Here is an 8,844-nt window from a genome sequence, read left to right on the forward strand (position 1 = left end):
CCTATTGGCTCTCTTTGTCAATGTCCCTTTAGTTGGACACTACTTCTCCATTGCCAAGGTCAATACCTTCATTGTCAACTGGCTGAATTATTGTCACACCTTTTGGAGCTTCCCAGCCTCAGTCTTTCCCTACTTCAGACTCTTCAGCATGCTGCCTTTACAATGCTACCCCTAGTACATCACTTTTAATAGAGTCTGCCACCCCCTTCAGGGTCCTCTATCAGGTCTCTCTTACTTATTGAAACAAATACAAATTTCTTAGTGTGATATTCTGGTTTGTCCCTCTGTTTGCTCCCTTTTTCAATCTCCACATGATTCTATTGTCAGGTTATCTAAAGACCCTTTCAATCCTATTCACCTTCTGGTCACTTCAATTTCTGTTCCTGGCCTTTTGCTCCTCCCCATTTGAGACAGCCACATCCTCTCACGCAGTGCTAGCCATGTCCCTGAGACACATGGTGAAGGTAGGAGTAAATGGATTGGCCATATTGGGAGCCTGGTCACCAGGGCTGCTTTTAACTCTGGCAAAGTGGATATTGCCACCATCAGTGACCCCTTCATTGACCTTAACTACATGGTCTGAATGTTCCAGTATGATTCCACCCATGGCAAGCTCCACGGCACAGTCAAGGCAGAGAACGGGAAACTTGTCATCAGTGGGAAGACCATCACCATCTTCCAGGAGTGAGATCCCACCAACATCAAGTGAGGTGATGCTGGTGCTGAGTGTGTCATGGAGTCCACTGGTGTCTTCACGACCTTGGAGAAGACTGGGGCTCACTTGAAGGGTGGAGTCAAAAGGGTCATCATCTCTGCCCCTTCTGCTGATGCCCCATGTTCGTGATGGGTGTGAACCATAAGACCTATCAAAACACCCACATGATCGTCAGCAATGCTTCTTGCACCATCAACTGCTTAGCACCTCCAGCCAAGGTCATCCATGACAACTTTGGCACTGTGGAGGGATTCATGACCACAGTCCATGCTGTCACTGCCACCCAGAAGATGGTGGATGGCCCCTCAGGGAAACTGGTGCATCATACATGGGGTTATCCAGACATCGTCCCTGGGTATATTGGTGCTGCCAAGGCTGTGGGCAAGGTCATCCCTCAGCTGAATGGGAAGCTCGCTGGCAAGGCCTTCTATGTCCCCACTGCCAATGTGTCGGTCATGGATCTGACCTGCCATCTGGAGAAAGCTGCCAAACATGAAGACATCAAAGAGGTGGTGAAGAAGGCATTGAAGGGCCCCTAAAGGGCATCCTGGGCTACACTTGGACTATGTTGTCTCCACCGACTTTAACAGTGACATGCACTCTTCCACCTCTAATGCTGGGGCTAGCATTGCCCTCAATGACCACTTTGTCAAGCTCATTTCTTGGCATGACAATGAATATGGCTATAGCAGCAGGGTGGTGGACCATAAGGAGTAAGAGCCTCCAAGGAGTAAGAGGACTAAGAGCCCCCAGGATCACCAGCCCCAGAGAGAACACAAGAGGAAGAGAGAGGCCCTCAGCTGCTGAGGAGTCCTTGTCCCAACCCAGTCCCCCAGCATACTGAGAATGTCCCCTCCTTGGCACAGTTTCCATCCTAGACCCCCTAAAGAAGAGGAGGAGCCTAGGGAGCCCTACCTTGTCATGTACCCTCAGTAAAGTCCATTGTACACAGCCAAAAATAAAAAAATAAAAAATAAAAAATAAAAATCTATTCCTTATGGTTCCTAAACTGGAATGTTCTTTCCTCCTTGCTGCAAACTCAAATTTATGCATATAATAACAATTAATTACTATTTATTGAATACTCCCTGCCAGGTACAGGGCTAAGTGTCTTACATATACTACCTTAGGTACTCTTATCCCCACTTCTAAAACTCTTACAAATTAAGTAATGTGTCCAAAGTCATGCAGACAGGATGTAACAGAATCAGTATTTCAATCCAATTCCACCTGAGTATAGCACCTGAGTTCTTACCCATAAGGGCTGTGTGTTACACAATCACTCATGGCTTTATATATTTGGTGTTAAGTGAAAGATGGGTAAACACAATAGGAGGATAAGGAGATAAATTAGATCCTGACTTTGAGTGACTGGAGGAGGAATACCATTTTCTAGCAAGAAACAATCAATGATAAACTGAGATCTCTACCTGTATTATAAGAAATTAATTGGGTGTAGATATTTTCTTAAATTGAATTTAATACATTTTTATATGGAAAACTATTTTTCATTTTGGTTCATCTAATATAATTTATTTGATTTAATATGCTTATAAGGAGCTTTATTTAAGGAATTATTAAACCAGAAACATTGCAATGTGAGGGAAAAAAAAATTTGAAAGATACTGTTTAAGCACATAAAGCAGGATTTCTTTTGAATGATTTTTCAAAGTTATCTATTGCATAATAAGCCTCTTACACAAATAATGATCAAAATGGGACAGAGTTTGCTTACTGCCTGATTAATAATATTATATTAGACACTGTGGGTAAAGCAAAAATGATTATAAAACAATTTCTAAATTTCTAGTCCCAAAGGAACTTCGAATCTAGCAGGGTAATTACGACAAGTTGACAAAAAAGTATAACATAATGCAGAATGTAATATGTGCTATAAATATTCTAAAGAGGATTGGGATTTCATAGATTCAGAGAAGAGGCCACATTCAGTTTTCAAAATCAGAGATTTCTGGAAAAGGAAACATTTGAAGTGGGTCTTAAATGAGTGAGTTGGAAGGTATAAAGAGGAGATGAAGGGAAAGAAGGCATTTTAGGTAAGGGGAACAAGGTAAGCAAAGATATGGGAGTGGGAGTGGGGAGGCTGCTGGGGTCTTGTTCAATCAACAGCTATAGGTAGGGTAGGAAACTTCAAAAAATTTTCCTGAGCACCACCAGAGTGCCAAACAATGCTCATGGCACTGGGAAAATAACGCTGGATAAAACACACGCCTGCCCTCGTGGAGCAGGGAGAGCTAAGACAGGAAAATCTATTTGAGGCCAGATCATGGGGAGCTTTGAATCTAACCTCCAGACTAAGATATAGGCACAATACTTAACCATTTCACGTTTTAGACAGGGACGCACGTTGCTATATGACTAGAAATAAATTTTAGGCATATGAATCTCATAGACAAATAGTATAGAAACCTAGTCAGGAAGAATATTTAGTATGTTGTTACAATGGGCCAGGAAAAAGTCAACTTCAGAACAGAAAGCTGATATGTAGGTAAGAATTCCAGCAGAAGAGATCATCAGAATTTGGCAATTGATTTGTTGACATACATATGTTGGCAATGGTTTATCCTTTGTGTTTTCACAAGCTGAATTGATCTGCTTTTCAAAACATGGGAAAACCTGATTAAATAGTTGTCTTCACCATTATCTGTCAACACAATCATACTAAAAACAGACTTGATGATACCCGTGGTGGATGTATTTCAAGAGCAGTATGGCTAGGCTATGATCCTTGGCTTGAAAAGAAAACTGAAGGATTAAAATAAAGATTTTCTGGCAATTCAAAAAAAAAAGATTTTAAGACAGAATTTTTTAAAAAGTCACAAACAAAACAAAATAAAACAAAATTTAAAAGGCTGGATATCTAGACTAGTTACCTTCCAGAAACTGAGACAGTAGAACTGATATAATTTCTTTCCTACCTCTCCATCTTTATTTTAAACAGCAAACATTAAAGATCTGTAACTTTTATTTTTTAAATTAAAACTAAATATTTTCAAGGAGAAATTAGTCTAAGGAATTTTCCCTGGCATACTGAATCCTGTAGTTTGTAAGCATCAAGAATTTTTTATTTTTTTCCTTGAACACTGCAAAAATAAACAAAAATTTTCTCCCTTAATGTTGACATTTTAAAAATGAGAAGGATAGCAGTCATGGTGCCAATGCAAATACTGTATCAATACAATACAAGCATACTGAATGCCAACCAACTTGGAAGAAATGTTCTTTCAATAGCGTTCTCAAGTCCAATGCCAGCACACCCCCCTTTGGAGCCAAGCGCAAAACTAGGAAAAAGCACCCTAATCTGCACTCCTGTTTGCAAAAGTCTAAGGACATATGGATTGAGTTCATACCCTGGAAACTTTCCATAAAAGGCACCTCCTTCTATGGCAGGTGATAGAACTAGAGGGCTCTGAAAAAGTCACTGCAAAAGACAGGAGGACTCTCTTGTCACTTGTGTTGTCTGTTGATACAAATGGGAAAACTAAGATGTGGCTACTTTCCAAGTTACATCTTTTCATCCATAGATAGATGCTGCCAAAAGAGCCCATCAATCCAATAAAACAACTGATCTTACCTGCACTTGGCATCATGTACATCAGTGGGTGGATTTTTCTCCCTACTTTTTATCTGATTGGTGTAATGTACTATAGTCTAGTCAAAAATCACTGAGGCAAAACCAAATTATATTCAGCATTCAGGTTACTGTCTATGAGAATGTTAGAGGTGTCTTCTCATGCAAACCAGTTTTCTTGAAGTGGAAGGAAGTGCAAGTAAAGTGGAAGTTTTCTACAGTGGAAGGAACCTTAAATTTAGTCCAAAAGTCTTTTCCTTGTTCTAGGTAAGTCTGCGTTTCGGCAACGTAAGACAATTACCTGAGTATTACTTTTCATCCAGAATAACACATATATACTGCTAACAAGAATTAAGACATATCTTTAGTTGGGGGAGGAGGATAAGGATGGAGGGTGGTTAAAAAGTCAATGTTTTATACTTAATAGAAAATGATCTAAAGAAAATATCTAGAGCCATGACATCACAGATTCAATAGTAAATCCATATTACAGAATTATATGCAGTTTTCAAATTTAAAATTTAAAAAAGGCACATAAAGGTTTGAATTTTGAGATATATCACAGTGTGTTGGAATAAAAGAACCCACGGTGGTTCTTTTATAGAATTGCTTGCTTAAAAGCATACAAGTAAAAAACACGACAATAATCAAAAATAATAGATTATTATTACTTAGAAATCTAAAAATAATATTTAAATTATAAAACAAGTTGTTTCTCTTTTCTCTGGAGACAAAAAGATGAAACATTCTTATCTTTATTAAGAGAAATTAAAATAAGATGTAATAAACTTCTGGAATAGGATTGTCCAATAGAACTTTCTGCAATGAAAGAGAAGTGTATTTGTGCTGTCAGATATTTTAGCCACTAACCTTATGTTGCTATTGAACACTTGAAATATGGCTAGTGTGACTAAGGAACTATGCTTTTAATTTTATTTAATTTTATCTAATTTAAATTTAAACTTAAATCCCCATGTGTGGCTAGTGGGTGCTGTGTTGGACGGCGCAGGTCTAGACAAGGCCAGTTGTCAAATATTAGACATGTAGTCCTGAAGGAAGGTGGGAGAATGTGGCAAGTCTCACAAGTTCTTTGCTGATCATCTCTGCATTGGACTGAGCCTTCTCTACCATGGCCTTATATTTGCTTTATTTATTTAGAAAGAATTCCATAAGTTAGAGTGAACCCTGGGGTTTGAAAATCTCAAATTGCTAAATATATGCTTCATTTTTAGAACATAAGAAGTAAAAGTTATGCTGAAAAGTCCATGTAGACACTCAGTTATTATTTGGCTAGATGAAGAGCTTAAGAAACGTTAAATTTATTAACCAAAATGTATCTCTTGTATATACCACAGGTGGCAATATAATAGCATCATCAGCATTACAGGCAGTGTCTGATGTAAAATCAGTTTGTGTTTCAAAGTTCATTTCTTAAATAGTAAAACGAAATTTGTAAACAACAAATAGAATTCAGAATATATTTTCTTGAAAACTTAAAATTAGATCCTGACAGCAGCTGCGGAAACCAAATTAACCTCTCAAAAACATTATTACATAATACCAGGGCTGATATTCAGTGGTATGAACTGATACAGATGTACTAGGAGGTAAAATATTTAAATGTTTTTGTATACTTGATAAATAATCACTACCTTGCCCAACTTCCTCACAGCCTCTTCCCTTTAAGACCCTCATACCTTCCACAATCCAGAAACTAAAGGGTTGATGCCTGAAACAGCAAGGGGCTGTCTGGACCTTACTCCAGCTGGCATTTACTGTCACTGGTTAGTGCCTATGCTGTACTGGTTGCCACATAATTGCCATAATTAACCCTAGCATGCTCTACTACAGTATTATTATAACATATGGTATGAACATATACAGTGATCTCTGGAAAGTCACAAGTTTTAAAAACTGGGTGATGAAGATATAGGACTGTATAGAAAATATCTGTTTCCTCCCCAGATAGCTAACTGCCATGTTCTATGTCCAAATACAGTTCATGCAATCTAAAACTCTACTTCTTAGAGCTCTAACCCAACAGTTAATCTCTTTGCCTAGCCTTTGTGGGTTAGGTGGCATCCTTCCCCAGCTTCATGCTGCTGGAAAGATTTCTATAAGCTAAATTACAGTGAATTACTAAGAGTGATTTAAAAATGGGAAAGTGTATTTTCTAGAGGTCTTTTTCTGTAAGAAGAATTTTTGATGGGATTAAATAATTTGCATGAGTTATTTGTTATATGAAGGTGATTTTTAATTCTGAAAAACTGGGGGAAAATAATTATTAAGAGGAAAACTGAGACATTCAACACATTTTAGCATCAGTGCCCTACATTTTTCCACCTTTTTAAAAATTTCACCAAATTCTGATATTCTCAGTAGTGTATGAAAGAGCCTATTATTACACAGTCATTAGGTAAATCTATAATGAGCGATTTGAACAAGTCATGAAACCTTTCTGCCTATTTCTGATAGTTATAGATTAGGAATTATAGTTCCTAATCTCATTTAAATATCAAGGGTGTTTACATGAAGAATTAGATCATGCAACTGAAATGTTCTGAGATCTTGACCTATTTCTTTGCTCTTCATTTCCCTTGAAAACTATAAAAAATAAATCGCATATTTTACTATCAGTTCAATATTATGTATACTTATTTTATTTATAAAAATTTACTTGCCAACAACTTTTTCTCCAGACTTTTACCACCATAGATGTTATGGAGTTAATATATCTTACATATTTAAATAGAAGTTTTCTCAAGTAATGGACAGTGCTTTACATTTTTCATTTTATTTAATGATTTCATTTGTCTTACATATGATTCCGTGCAGATTCTGGGACTCTGGCATTAAGCTATTAATACAATTCAGATAAAGGTTTTCAAAAGAAAAAAATGAGTACCACTATTAATACCCCAAACCACTGTTGAGTGGGATTTTCCACTGGGATACTGTGGAATTTTTTTTCTTGGCCTTAAAAAGATGACTTTCTTTTTTCTCCCCTAATTCAAAGAAAGGCAGAATCCCAAGTAACCAGCAAGGATACTATATACAATATCTATCTTTTTCTTTTCTTTCCTTTTCCTTTTCCTTTCAAATAATTCTTCTGCTTTATGCCTTTGCCAGCTGGACCACAACCAAGCTTCTTACACAGAGTCAGTTGAAACTAATCCATTTTCCCTACTGGAATGGGTTATAGGCTGTCCCCAACCACTACACTTTCAGAAGACAAACACAATTGGAAAAGCCTGTTTCAAGAGACCACCATTGGTTAGGAAGAGTGGGCGACTCTCAAAGACTGTTCCTTTTAATACCAGTCATCTAAAAGAGTAGGGCCAATGTCCATCCTCTGTTGTCAACCATCTATAACACAGTCACTACAACACATAGGAGAAAATTATTCCTTTGGTTACATGGTTGTGAACAAAATCATCAGAGAGCAACTATTCAGCAAAGCAGAACTTCTCAGCACACCCAATTCCTGACATACAATATATCGGCTACCCTCTATCAGAAACACAAAACAATTTAAAAATTAATCAGCATCAACAAAACTAGCTTATATCCTGGAAATTTTTAGACATATTTTTCATCTCCAAGATTTGGAAGACTACCTAAAGTTCTAAGAATATTCACACAGAGTCTGAACTGAAGGTTCATAGAAACTGAAATTGGAGTTTCCAAATGAAAAAAATCCATGGAATTAAAGAACCTGGATTTTAGTCCCAAGGTCATCACTAAGTATGAGTGAGAGTTAAGCACTTCATTTGCCTGAGCTTAATTTTCTAAATCTGCTAAATGAGAACAAGAGTATTCCTTATTCATCTTTCACATAAAGACTGTTATGAGATTTGGAGAAACTTGTCTAGCTGCTCATCTCTCAAATGGGCTACACATACTCCTGGGAAGTATTTAGCAGTGTTGTAGGGTCTTTGAAACCACAGGATGAAAACATTGCATCTTTTTAGAGCATCAATTTCATTGAAAGATTTTGTAAGATAGTTGAAATCGTTTTGAATTTGGCATTTTAATTTAAATACAGCTATATCATGGATTGGGCATGAACTTGTAAGATAAAATATACGATTTCAAAGAATTGTCTTACTTTGAGGTAACTACTCTGGCCTCTACTCCCAGAACTCCAGTGTTAACCATTAATTCTTGTCTGCTGTTTGTGATTCTTTATACTAGAAAAGTCTGATAAGCCCTACAAAGGAAAGCATTTTAAAATGTAAATGCTCTCTGCTAATGTATACTTTTGGTCCTGGTGTCATTAGTAATTTTGTCAAGAAACGGAGAATCTTCCAAAAATGTTCTTTGTCTAACTTCTACTCTCTTTTATAAAGACCTACAAGTTTATCCTTCTGTTTGGAATGTTGACTTTATCACCACCTCCTGTATCTACTTAATTTTATTATTATTATTTTTTTAATTAGACCCATTGCCCAGTAAAACAAATAGATCTGAGAAGCTGAACTAAGTAATCCACAGAAATGAAAAGATTGACAAACAAATGCTGGCCACGCTGGGCCCAAGG

General features: G+C 37.1%; 1 pseudogene; it reads left to right on the forward strand.

Annotated features, from left to right (window-relative positions):
* The first annotated feature begins 455 nt into the window (after window positions 1-455).
* LOC134371594 (glyceraldehyde-3-phosphate dehydrogenase-like) lies at window positions 456-1,254 on the forward strand (annotated as a pseudogene).
* The last annotated feature ends 7,590 nt before the right edge of the window (window positions 1,255-8,844 follow it).

Source organism: Cynocephalus volans, chromosome 3 (genome assembly GCF_027409185.1).
Source record: "Cynocephalus volans isolate mCynVol1 chromosome 3, mCynVol1.pri, whole genome shotgun sequence".
In the NCBI taxonomy this organism is placed as follows: domain Eukaryota; kingdom Metazoa; phylum Chordata; class Mammalia; order Dermoptera; family Cynocephalidae; genus Cynocephalus; species Cynocephalus volans.